We start from the raw sequence: 12,315 nt of genomic DNA, 5'->3' as shown, positions 1-12,315 counted from the left end.
TGTTATATCTTCTTGCTGGATTGACCCTTTTATCATTTTGTAGTCTCCATCTTTGTCTTTTATTACAGTCTTTGGTCTGATGTCAGTATAGCTACCCCTGCTTTCTTTTGGTTTCCATTTACATGAAACATCTTTCCCCATCCCTTCACTTTCAGTCTCTATGTGTCCTGAAGTGAGTCTCTCGTAGGTAGCTCATAGTGGTTTTTTGAGGTTTTTTTAATCCATTCAGCCACTCTATGTCTTTGATTGGAGAATTTAGCTCAATTATTTATATTCTATATCAAATTTAAGGTAGGTACTTATTGACATTTTGTTGTGGGGGTTTTTGTTTTGTTTTGTTTTTTTGGTCTGTTTTGTAGTTCCTCTCTGTTACTTTCTTCTTCTCGCAGTTTGTTTCCCTTATGCTTTGATGGCTTTCTATAGTATTGTGCTCAGGTTCCTTTCCCATTATCTTTTGTGTATCTATTATGAGATTTCGCTCTGCTGTTACCATGAGGCATATATATATATATATATATATATATATGCACACACACATATATTATCATATATCATATGATATGATAGATATATATATATATGTTATCTCTGCCATATATATAGCAATCTGTTTTAAGTTGACAGCAGGTTGTTTGAATGCATTCTAGAACTCTACATTTTTACTCCCCCCTAACAATTAAATTTTTAATATCACATTTTACATCTTCTTTATTTTGTGTATCCTTTAACTACTGTAGTTACAGTTAATTTTAATACTTTTACCTTTTAACCTTCATACTAGCTTTATCAGTGATTAGTCCACTACCTTTATAAATATTTACATTTCCCAGTGAGATTTTCACTTTCACATGTTTTCTTGTTACTAATTAGTCCCCTTTCTTTTCAGCTTAAAGATGTCCCTTTACTATTTCTTGTAGGACCAGTTTAATGTTGATGAACTCCTTTAGCTTTTGGAAAGCTCTTTATATCTCTTTTAATTGTGAATGATAACCTTGCCAAGTAGAGTATTCTTATTTTTTTCTTTAAGATTTTATTTATTCATTTGAGAGAGAGAAAGAGCATGAGTGGAGCGGAGAGGCAGAAGGAGAGGGAGAAGCAAGCTCCCCACTGAGCAGGGAGCCTGACATGGGGCTCCATCCTAGGACTCTGAGATCAAGACCTGAGCCAAAGTCAAGATGCTTAACCATCTGAGCCACCCAGGCACCCCAGGTATTCTTGGTTGGAAGTGTTTTCCTTTCTACATTTTGAATATATCATGTCACTCCCTGCTGGTCTATAATGTTTCTGCTGAGAAATCTGCTGATAGTCTTACAGTGGCTGCCTTGTACCAAACAAGTTATTTTTAAGATTCCATCTGTATCCTTAACTTTGCACATTTTAATTATAACGTGTCTTGGTGCAGTATCTTTGGGTTCATCTTGTTTGGAATTCTCTGGGATTCCTGGATCTAGATGTGTGTCTCCTGCCCGGGTTATGGAAGTTCTCAGTCATTATTTCTTCAACTAAGTTTTCTGCCTCTTTCTCTCTCTCTTCTTTTGGGATTCCTATAATGTGAATGTTAGTCCACTCGATGTTGTCCCTTAGGCTACCTTCATTTTTTTAGTTCTTTTTTCTTTTTGCTCTTTTTCTGGATGAGTTCCACTGCCCTGTCTTTCAGCTCACTGATTCTATCGTCTGCTTTGGGTAGTCTGCTGTTGAACCCTCCAGTGTATACTTCAGTTCTACTATTTCTGTTCGGTACTTATATTTTCTATCTCTTTGTTGAAGTTCTCACGGTGTTTAACCATTCTTCTTCCAAGTTTGGTGAGTACCTTTATAACCACTACTTTGAAACCTTTATCATGTAAATTACTCATCTCTGTTTCATTAAAGGTTTTTTCTCCTGGAGTTTCATCTTGTTCTTCTGTTTGGAACATATTCCCCTGTCTCCTCATTTTGCCTGAGTTTCTGTGTGTTTCTATGCATTAGGTGAAACAGCTCTCTCTCCCAGTCTTGCGGGAGGGCCTGATGTAGGAGATGAACTTTATTGTTCAACTGTGCCCTAGCTCTTGTCTGTCTCTAGAATCTTTATGCTTATCTGAGCAGCCCGATTTTTTCCTGGGCGGGGGGGGGGGGCCCNGGGGGGGGGGGGGGGGGCCTGTTGTGGAGGATATGACAAGATTTGTCAGTGTTCCAGATGGAGGGATTTCAGTCAGCACCTGGTCCCAGGCTGTTTGGAAGCTAGACCCTCAAGCAGCAAGCTTTAAGGCAAGCAAATATATATAGTCTTCTGGGATCATAATCATAGACCCTGCTGGCCTGCAAAACAAGCAGTCTGGAGATGAGCCTTCAGTGACAGTTGCAAAATGTGAGGCCCCTCTCTGGGAGGTAACAGCAAGCTTTCTGAGGGGTGTAGCAAGGTCAGCTCAAAGGTGGTACCCCACGTTCCCTGACAGCACCTCCAGAGGCTCTAGATGTGTGGCAACCCTGAAGCCCACCCCTCAGGCTAAAGCTCCAGGACAAGTAAATAGGCCTTTCCCATCAGATAACGGGGTGGTATCAGTCTGCTGTCTGTGCAGTGCCCTGGGGTTGGCAGTCTGCCAAGAACTGTCTCTCCAATTGTTTCAGACCTGTATGACCCAGAAATACAATCCCCTTCGGCCACCGGAGCCAGGTGCTCGGGCATCCCCTGGGTGGGCTCCATACACAGGCCAGCTTTGACGGGGCTGCAGTGGGGCAGCAGGTGGGGGCAGGGCTTTTGTCCTACTGGCTTAGGCAGGGTCTCAGGAAGTAACACAGGGGATGTCCACCAGTGCTAGCAGGGTAGAGGGAGAGTGACAAAAAGGCAGCCTCCAGGACAGGCACTTACAGGGTAGAAGGAGTATACCCAAAATGGTACCCATGACGTCTCCATCCCCAGAGAGAGTCCCAGGGGATGCCCTTCTGGTAGACACTTCAAGAACAGCAAATGAATCTCTTTCACTTATAGTCTAGGTGCTTTTCAAATGGCTGCTTCTGCACTATCCCAGGACAAGTGCGTCTGTACACGAGCCCTTTAAGAGTGGAGTCTAGGTTCCCTACAGCCCTGCGGCTTTCTCAGACATATGTCCTGTTGGTTTTCAAAACCAGATATTTTGGGGGCTCGTCTCTCTGGTGCAGGTCCCAAGGACTGGGGTACTGATGCGGGGCACAAACTCCTCTCCATACAGGGACAAGCTCCATATTTGTGAGATTCCTCCCGAATATGGGTATTGTGCTGGGGGTGGAGTTTTTGGCAAGACCGTGTCTCTGACTCACCTACCCATCTCGTTCTGGCCTGTTTATCTATTGTGGAGGACCTTATTCCAGTAGTTCTCAGGTCTTTTTCAGGGGAAGTTTTTCCCTGGGTAACTGTAGATCTGTTGTGTCTATGGGAGGAGACGAGTTCAGGATCTTCCCACACTGCCATCTTGAACGGAAGCTCCCCCATCACACAGAGCACTTGGATCAAAAGATGCCTCAGACGTTTAAAGAATCAAGGTGCACAGGGGCGCCTGGGTGGCTCGGTCAGTTAAGCCCTGGACTTTTGATCTCTGCTCAGATCTTGTTCCCAGGACCATGAGGTCAAGCCCTACACTGGGCTCCACGCTGAGTGTGAAGCCTACGTTCGTAAATTTTCTTTTAATTTTTTTAAAAAATTGGGTACTTAGGTGGCTCAGTCGGTTGAGCATCTGCCTTCAGCTCAGGTCATGATCCCAGGGTCCTGGGATTGAGCCTCATATCGGGCTCCTTGCTCAGCGGAAAGGGAGAAGCATCTCCCTCTCCCTCTGCTCCCTACTCGTGCTCTCTCTCTCATTATCTCAAATAAATAAAATCTTTAAAAAAATTTTTTTAATTAACAAAAAGAATCAAAGCACTTAATAACTGCTTGTTGATGAATTAACAGCATGACTTGAGTATGCTGAAGTGTGTCCACCTTCATATCTATAGAGAACGAGAAACAAGGCTGGAGGCATGGGCAGAGAAGTTAGGAATCAGAGAAAGGCCTCCTGGATCTCTGCTTACAGGGAATGTACCTAGTACATATATGCCTCAAAGTAGCAAACTCTCAGTTGAAACAGGCTAAGGTCTTCCACCCAGTTTTTCCAATTCCTTGGCCAAAAGGAGTTGCTGAGGTTTCTTGTTTTGCTGTGATGCCAGATTTCTCAAGGTTTGCAGACTCAGCTTTGCACGTTTTTCCTCAACCCTAAACACTGGTGCGCAGTCAGCCCTGTGAGCTGATCAGATGTCATTAACCCCACAACAGTAGCCCGGTGCTGGCACCCCGGGTCACCCAGAAGCATCCGGGTGGCTCCGAGCATGGTGCAGCTGCCTGCCCTTCCCCCACACTCCTCACCCAGTCCTCTAGCTGAGCTGGGCGTGTGTCCCCAAGGCACAGTAGAGCAGGAGGAGGAAGAATGACCCAGAGGCTGAGCCGCACAGTGTGAACCGCACTTTCACAAACAGAGAACCTTTCTGCCACACAACATTTCTTTTCCAAGAGATGCTGAGAGGGAATGGGGAGAAAATAAAACACCGAGGGATTTTCAAATGTGAAACCCCACTCAGCCTTTGTTCTTATGTGATGAATGCACAAACCGTGAGGCAGATGACAGGCCAAAGAACATTGTTGTGCTAGGAAAGTGTATTTCATCGAGTCCAGCCTAAGATCTCCGGGGAGAGGTAAGTTTGATGAATGATCAGCGCCGACGAGGACTTCACCAGCAGCCCCACGCCAGCATCCTCTAAACTGGCACTGGGGATTCATTAATGACCCGAGCTGCCTTTCCCCGTTTCCTGCTGCCTCCCTGCCACTTGTGACATTTCACAGGAGAGAAGAGCTACCGAGGCAGGTGATAAGGAAATTTTAAAAACAAATACATTGTGGGAAGTCAAAATGTCAAGTCCAGGGGCGCCTGGGTGGCACAGCGGTTAAGCGTCTGCCTTCGGCTCAGGGCGTGATCCTGGCGCTCTGGGATCGAGCCCCACATCAGGCTCCTCCGCCATGAGCCTACTTCTTCCTCTCCCACTCCCCCTGCTTGTGTTCCTTCTCTCGCTGGCTGTCTCTATCTCTGTCAAATAAATAAATAAAATCTTAAAAAAAAAAAAAAGCATTCAAAATGTCAAGTCCATTGCACTGCCTGAGAGGGAAGGACTGTGAACAGTACAGGCCCCGGCCTTCTTCTTTCCCACCTGCGATTATGAGAGGATAGGGAGAAAGTCTAGGGCATGGTAGGTGCGGTATTTGCTGGGTGGATGAATAAATGAATTCCCAGCAGAGGCTTGGATCTGGAGTGGCCAGCTGACTTTCTTAAAGACCTGTCACTCAGGGACTCACATTCTTCAGAGATGCCATGAAAATCAGCAAGGGTACTAAGCAGCCAAGCTCTTGGCAGCTTCCAGAGCTTCCAGCCTCCTTCTACAGCTCCAGTAGCCCTAGCAGGAGAAGCTGTCTGCTCCAGAGCCCAAATTCAAGATGACCCTCAACCCCCTGCCAGCACGAGCCCCACACACACGCAAACACACAGAAGCACCCTGAAACAACACCTCTCGCCCAACAAGAAGATCAAGTGTCCTGTCCTTGCCAGTTTCCCAGGTTAACCCATATGGTAAAGAGGGGGGCTGAGAAGGGCAGGGGCCTGTGCTGTCTTCCAATGATCAGTGAGGTCAATTCCCAAATATTCTAATTCTCCTCCTTCTGGGCACATGAAGGGACTGCATATCCATGTCCCCCAGGCCTGAGCACACGTGCCTTCATGAAGTGGAGTCTTTCCCCCAGCCCCAGAGTTCTGACCAGTCCTATGACTTGCTTTGCCCAAGCAGCCGATGGATGTTACGCTGTGAGACCTCAGAGCCTAGATCCCAAGAGGTCTCGGAGATCCCATTTTCACCTGAAAGGCTAGCCTCCTTGAGGGGGAAGAGGGACCAAGAGGAGAGGCAGCACCATTCACCAGGCAGGTGCCAGAGGCTCTCAGCCTGTCGAGGCCCTGCAGAGCCACCAGGTGACTGTCACCACATTAATAAGCTTGGGTGATGAGACCAGCCGAGTCTGGCCACAGAATTGCGAGCAAACAAAACGTTTCTTGTGTTAATCTACTACATTTTGGTGTGGTTTGTTCTGTGGCGATAAACAATCAATACAACACTCATCCAGCAAGTCTGTGCAGCTATTCCCAAGAATGAGGTCATTCTCTATGCACCGATGTGGAAAGATGGCTAAAGAAGTTGCCAGTCAGTATATTACAATTCTATTTATGGAAATTGTTAAGTTAATAGGTGGACGGCTGGATGCCAGTTGCTCATAAAAATACCTGGAAAGAATAAAAACCAAAGTATTAACAGTGACTATCTCTGAAGGGCAGGATTAAAGGAGATATTCCTTTTATATGATTTATATAACGTACAAATATTATAACGAATTTGTGTTATTTTTGCAACAACAACAAAGGAAAGTATATTTAAAAAAAATTCACCCTGAATTCCGCTACAAGCTGATTGTTCCTAAAACATCCCTTTCAGCGTGTCATTCCCCCATTCAGGGACCCCCCCCCCACATTGGCTCCCCACTGCTAGTCTCCTAGAATCTGACTCTCCTCCGGGTGGCATTCAAGGTGCCCCCAGCATGGAGCCCACCTCTCTTGCCAGCTATGCTCCTCCCTCTTCCCTGTGCTCATATCCAGGTCACACCCAGCTCGACCCCCACCTCCACCACTGCAAACCCTCAAAGAACCCCTTCCTTTGCTTCTCGAAATTCCACCCTTCCCTCGAGGCTCAGCCCAATCTCCCCCGGGTTCCTCTATGGGTCCTCAGAGAAAGTTCCACCCGGCCCTGCCCTGGACAGGATGGTGTACTGCATCATCCTCTCTGCAAGGCAGGTACTGACGGCCCTTCACGGGGAAACTTCACCGACACAGGCCGACTGGCCACCACCATCTCCAGCTTCTCTGGCTAACAGTGGGAGAGAGGAAGAGCCCAGACAGGCAGTTCCAACTCACATCCCTCTCTGCGCCCACAGCCTGGATGGCGGGTGATGCCCCTGGATGAGAGCTTCCTCCCTACCCGCCCATCTCCAGCAGCACGCAAGTGGTAGCCGATTTGCAACGGCTGCTAATTCAGGGTGACTCATGCCTTTGGGGCTGCTCTAGGGGCTCTCCCTCCCCATCCTTCAGGTCCCACAAGCTGCATTCAGATCCAAACTCTGGCTTCAAACCTAATTGCCTTCCTGAGAGGCCCAGCGGCGCTTCTCCCTCAGGTGGCCGCAATGTGCATGTCCAGTTTTTAAACAAAGCTGTTTAGAATCTCTCAGGATTAAGACAAGTGGAAAATTGCAAGCCCAGACCTCTACCTCACTTTCTCTAAAACACAACATGTCATTCGACGTGTTCACACCCCCCATTCAAACCCAGCCAGTCGCCCTGCCCCTCAGCCCTTCTACAGGACTCAGCCCAAGTCGGGGCTGGGGACTTGCTCGGGCAGGATCCGCCCCCTCTGCCCCCGGCACCATCACCTCCAGGGCTTGTCAGAGAGTAGCAGGCCCCTCAGCCTCAGTTTCTGCCCTGTGGCAGGTGGCCAGGTGAGAGGGCTCCGGCAGGGCTGTCAGGTGCTGTGTTCAAGTCTTACACTATCCTCTAAGGAGGAGGCATTCACGTCACAGGTATACAGTGCCAGACTCAAAGGGCTCAGGTGGGCCTCTCACCTGAGTCTCAGAACAATGCAAAAGAAGCCCTTCCCACACAAACCCACGCAGGCACACCCAGCCACACACACAAGGGCAAACACACGCAGACCCACGTGCCTGGCCACACCTTGTTCCAGCCTTGCTCTGAGTATCCCCCCACCATCACATCCCTCCCCCTCACCACTGTTCTCAGAGGCCCGTGCCCAGCCCCAGCCCCTCACCCCGACTTCAGAGCCAGACGCGCGGCCCTCGCTGGGAGTGGGCGGAGCACAGCAGGCCTGTGCCGCCGGCAACGTGTACCTCTGGGGGGTGGCAGGTAGTGGGCACAGCCATACAGACAGCCAGGGCTACTGCCCACCGGCGCTCCGGGACACTTACCAGGCACACCTGGGCATCGTTCAGGTTTTACAATCATTTATTCATTTTAATTTTTCTTTTTAACCCGAGAAAGGACAGTTTCTCAAATGTGCATAAAGGTGGTGTAAGGGTTAGCGTGGCCTACACTGCCTAAGGCCAAGGCCAAGAACTCACCAAGATCCTGTGCCAGGGTTGCAGGACCCTTAGCCTTTCTGAAGGGGCAGTCAAGCCTCCCCCAAAAAGCAGGGAGATTCCCAGGGGGTCTGCTGAGCTGTCTGACTCTTCAGACCCCCTGGACAGTAGTCCATCAGCATCCTTTCCTTTCACATCCCCATCACAAGGTCAGATATTTCAACGAACACTGACCACTCAACATAAAAATGGTCACAAGACTCTCAGAAAGTAAGTAAGTATTCAAAGTACAATTAATTTCCAGCCACTGTGTGGGGAGTGGGAAGGAAGATGGAGGGGAGAAGGGGTGTGGTAAACTCAAAAGCACAGATAGTATCAAATTAAACAATGAATAGTCAAAAAATAATCCACATTTCACTCCTGAGTATAAACTAAAGCACATATGCGGTAATATTCCAAGCCTGCAGAGGTGCTCTTTCTGGCTTTTTCTGGTTCTGTCCCATTCACAAGGGCCTCGATCCAGCTCAGGCTGAGTTTTTGGTTCAAGAGGAGGGAAAGGGTTTGGAAGCTGGACTCCACCCAGGCAGATATTCTCGTTTCATGATGCTGTGGCTATACTTGAAGTTGAAATTATTAATTCATCAGGCTGGAGTACAGCAATGGAACTTTCTAGCTCCTAAATGCATCAGGCAGGAGGCGGTTAAAATGAAAGTAGCAGCCGAGCCATCAGCACAGGACGGAAGTCAGGCCGCAAGACCCTACCACCAGCAGACCTGCGACCATCTCTGCAAACAACCTCCGCCCCCTGTCCTGCTTCATCAGAAATCAGTGCCTCCCGTTTAATCATTAACTTCATTCCTTCCTCCTCCATCTACCTCTAGGCCGGAGGCAGAGAGGGCACTTGGTGAAGGGAGGAGATATTTGGAAAGTCCCAGGACTGGAAGCCAAAACGCCCTCGTTCCACTCAGAAACCACCTTCATCAGAGCTAAAGGAGCCTTAGCAGTTGGCCGTCCACACCCCCATTTTGCAGGTGAGGAAACCAGCCTGAAGAAAGCAACTCATTTGCCAAAGGTCACAAAGCCCGTTAGGGGCTGAGGCAGGAGCCAGATGAGAGCCCCCCATCCCAGGAGCTGGTCATCATCCCAGAGGCTCAACAGCACAACGAGAAATGGCAACACCAAAGCCCTGGGAGGCCACAACCCTAGGAGAGGATACACTTCCCATCTGCAGGGTCCCTCCCTCGGGTCTCCCTGCTGGTTGTACAGAAGGAGGACAGATGGTCTTCTAGCCAGAAACGACTGCTGATGTCAGGGCCTGTCTGTCTCCCCAGGGCTGCGCAGCCTCCTGGGAAGCTCGCTCCCATGTTCTGCCCTGGCGGGTCCCCCCGGGAGCAGGCCCCACAGTCTCCATGCCCGGCCAGGCCGAACCGTACCGTGTGCAGCCAGGAGGGCGTGGAGCGACACTAGGCCTCGAGCCGTTTTGTCCCTGCCGCCCCGCTCTCCACCAGACCCTCGCCTTCCGCTGGGGCTGCTGTGCCTGGCTGCAGGGCCATCCACCCGCAGGCGGTGCTCCAAATCCCAGAGCACGACAATGAAAGCAGACACCCCACCCCGGCTCTGGGGAGGAGGGGGGAAGACTTAAAATGGGAGCTCCCACATTCCTGCCGCAGGAGGACGAAGGACGGAGCTGGAGGCGACTCTCAGGAGCCACAGAAAGGGACAACAGGTCTGTAGTGGGCAGGGCAGTCGCAATCCCGGCTCACCTCCCACTCCAGAGGTGGGCACAGGCAAGTCCCTGACCCACTCTCGGCCTCAGCTGCAGGCCCTGTAACATGGGAGCAAATGAGGACTACCCTGCAGGACTCTGGGGAACATTCAATGAGATTCAAAGTCGACTTGATATGACTTCAGTTAAATTCGTTGTGGACATAAAGCGTCAAACGGTGGCTCCTGATGACGGCCAATGTGAGCCCTGGAACCCTAAGCACGAGAGGCAAAGTATGGCAGGACAAGAAGAGGTCCATGGCCACCCTGGGACGCGATATAACCTCTGCCGGAACTCACGCAGAAAGGAATCTTTTGGCAAGGTGAGCTAGCAGCCGGCACCCTCTTCCACCCGCCACCCCCTCCCCACTCCCACACTGCTGAATTCTTGGAAGGTGAGAGATTTACAAATCACCCAGCAGGAGGAAGCCACAGGGTAAAACACAAAAAGCACATAAATTAAAACACAAAAAGACCCAGGTCCGTAAGCAGCACCCCCCCCAACCTGAATCAGCACCATCCCCTGGGGCTGCCCACCTGCCTAAGGACCTCCTGCCTATCTCCAGCTCAGTGGGGGCCTTGATGATGCAGGAGGGCTGGGAACAAAAGAAGCTATCTGCAAGACCCCAGCCTCTGGGAGCAGAGATTAGGATCCTGGTGAGGGTCCCGGCAGAGGGTGCCCACCCAGAGGGCCAGAGGGCATTGCTGCAGCAGCCAGTACAGAGGAACAGAGACAGGTAGGATTGGCCAGCTCCCCTCAGATTCTTTTCTGGCCAGCTAGGGGGAGGTCCTCCACCTCGGCTCCCAGGCCTGCTGGGAGGAGACAGGAAGCAGGAAGTTACAGGCCTCTCCTGCTTCCCTAGGTCTCCTCCCTGTAATCAGGGTGGCCAAGAAAGAAATTGAGAGTCTTACCCCAACTGTCAGAAATAGCGGGGAGGGGGTAACTGTCTCCTTAATCCCCAAAGCCCAATTGAAGGAGCTTATGAATTCGAAGTTAAGAGCTAAGACAGAGAGACATCTAGAAAATATCAGCATCCCATTCTATCCTCCCTCCCCAATCCACAGTTAAAGGCCAAGAGAGATTTAGACTGTTCATAACACACACACTGATAGAGACTCCACCATACAGTGGACCCAGACTGACCTGTTTCTTTGAATTTCCTGCAAACACCTTGGCCCCTGACAGATAAGAGAAGATCCCAGGATAATCCTGCAGGAAAAGAAAAAATTAAGTTATCACTCTGCTGGGAAGCCACTCCAGGGTGAATTCTGTCCAGCAATGGCCACTCTTTGGGCAGGCAGCCTCCCACCTAGAAATCTATTCAATCAACAGATGCAGAAAACCAGAAATGGCAAACTGGTTTCAGCTGCGGTGCCAATGCCTCTCGGCTAATAGTGGGTGCCTGAAGCATCTGCAGTTAAGATAGCTGTGATCGATTAGTGATGTCTGCTATGGGCAATTACAGAAGTAACAGTATCCACGTTAAACCTATTTGCCATCCCTGGGTAGACCCCTGGTATCAAGAACTTAACATTTGTAATTCTGACCACTGACAAATGCTCTGAAGTTTCAAAATCTGTAAAACGATATAACTCTACTGAGACATAACTCAGACTCACATACCCTATGAGAGGGGCTGGTGTAAAGGAATAGGCCACGTTGTTCCTTCCATCTCTACCACATCCACAGTTATCATGTGGAGCAATAACATGTGGCAGAAAATGGCCATCGAGTGAGTGAGAAAACTGGAGCGAAGCTGGAAGGGTGGTTAACTTGGGCTATGAAAATATATACAGGAGACACTTGGCTCTCTGTGGAAACGTGAGCCTGGAGAAAGCCAGGCCCGTGTACAAATAAATATTACTGCGGATACAAATCTGGCATTGTAGAAGGAGCAAAACTCATTTCATGAGGACGTCAGAGGTCCACACTGTGCTCACTCTGTACCACTCAGCAGTGAGCACTGGGCCAGCAAGAACACAGAGGGAGCTGGGATCCACATCCTGAAGCGGCTTCCAATCTACTTGGAAAAAGGATGGTAAGCACTGGGAACAGTAAATGTCACTGCCCACTGACATTCGCCCAGCTCTGAATCAGCTTCAATCCCCCTTCCTTCTTTCCTCACCACCCCCATCCAACCAACTCACAAAGGCCCTCAACCCTGCCTTCAAAATGTCCCTGGTCCAGCCCTTTCCTTGCCATTTCTCACAGCTGCCCAGTGCTCTCCCCACCATGATTTTCCCCCTTCCCGGACCGCAGACTCTCCCTTCCTAGGCCTAGCCCTGCTTCTGTAGCCCCTATGCAAAAACCTGCAAACGTTCCAGGCCTCCCAAGGTCGACTGCTGTCTCCCCAGCAGCAGCTCAGTGCCTGCACATGGTGGGCACT

General features: G+C 49.7%; 1 protein-coding gene across 2 annotated transcripts in view; it reads right to left on the bottom strand.

Moving 5' to 3' along the window:
• Window positions 1-11,157, bottom strand: part of TSPAN9 (tetraspanin 9) — a 193,376-nt gene extending 182,219 nt beyond the window's left edge. Inside the window, exon 1 of one of the 2 annotated variants that reach the window (XM_019793683.2) lies at window positions 11,073-11,157. The gene's annotated coding sequence lies outside the window, so the exon portion shown is untranslated. The remainder of the gene's footprint in view (window positions 1-11,072) is intronic. The other variant, XM_019793682.2, reaches the window with a different exon arrangement.
• Window positions 11,158-12,315: the final 1,158 nt, after the last annotated feature.

This window comes from Ailuropoda melanoleuca, chromosome 16, assembly GCF_002007445.2.
Source record: "Ailuropoda melanoleuca isolate Jingjing chromosome 16, ASM200744v2, whole genome shotgun sequence".
In the NCBI taxonomy this organism is placed as follows: Eukaryota; Metazoa; Chordata; class Mammalia; order Carnivora; family Ursidae; genus Ailuropoda; species Ailuropoda melanoleuca.
Note: the sequence above shows the minus strand (reverse complement) of the source record. Positions and strands in the feature narration are given on the sequence as shown.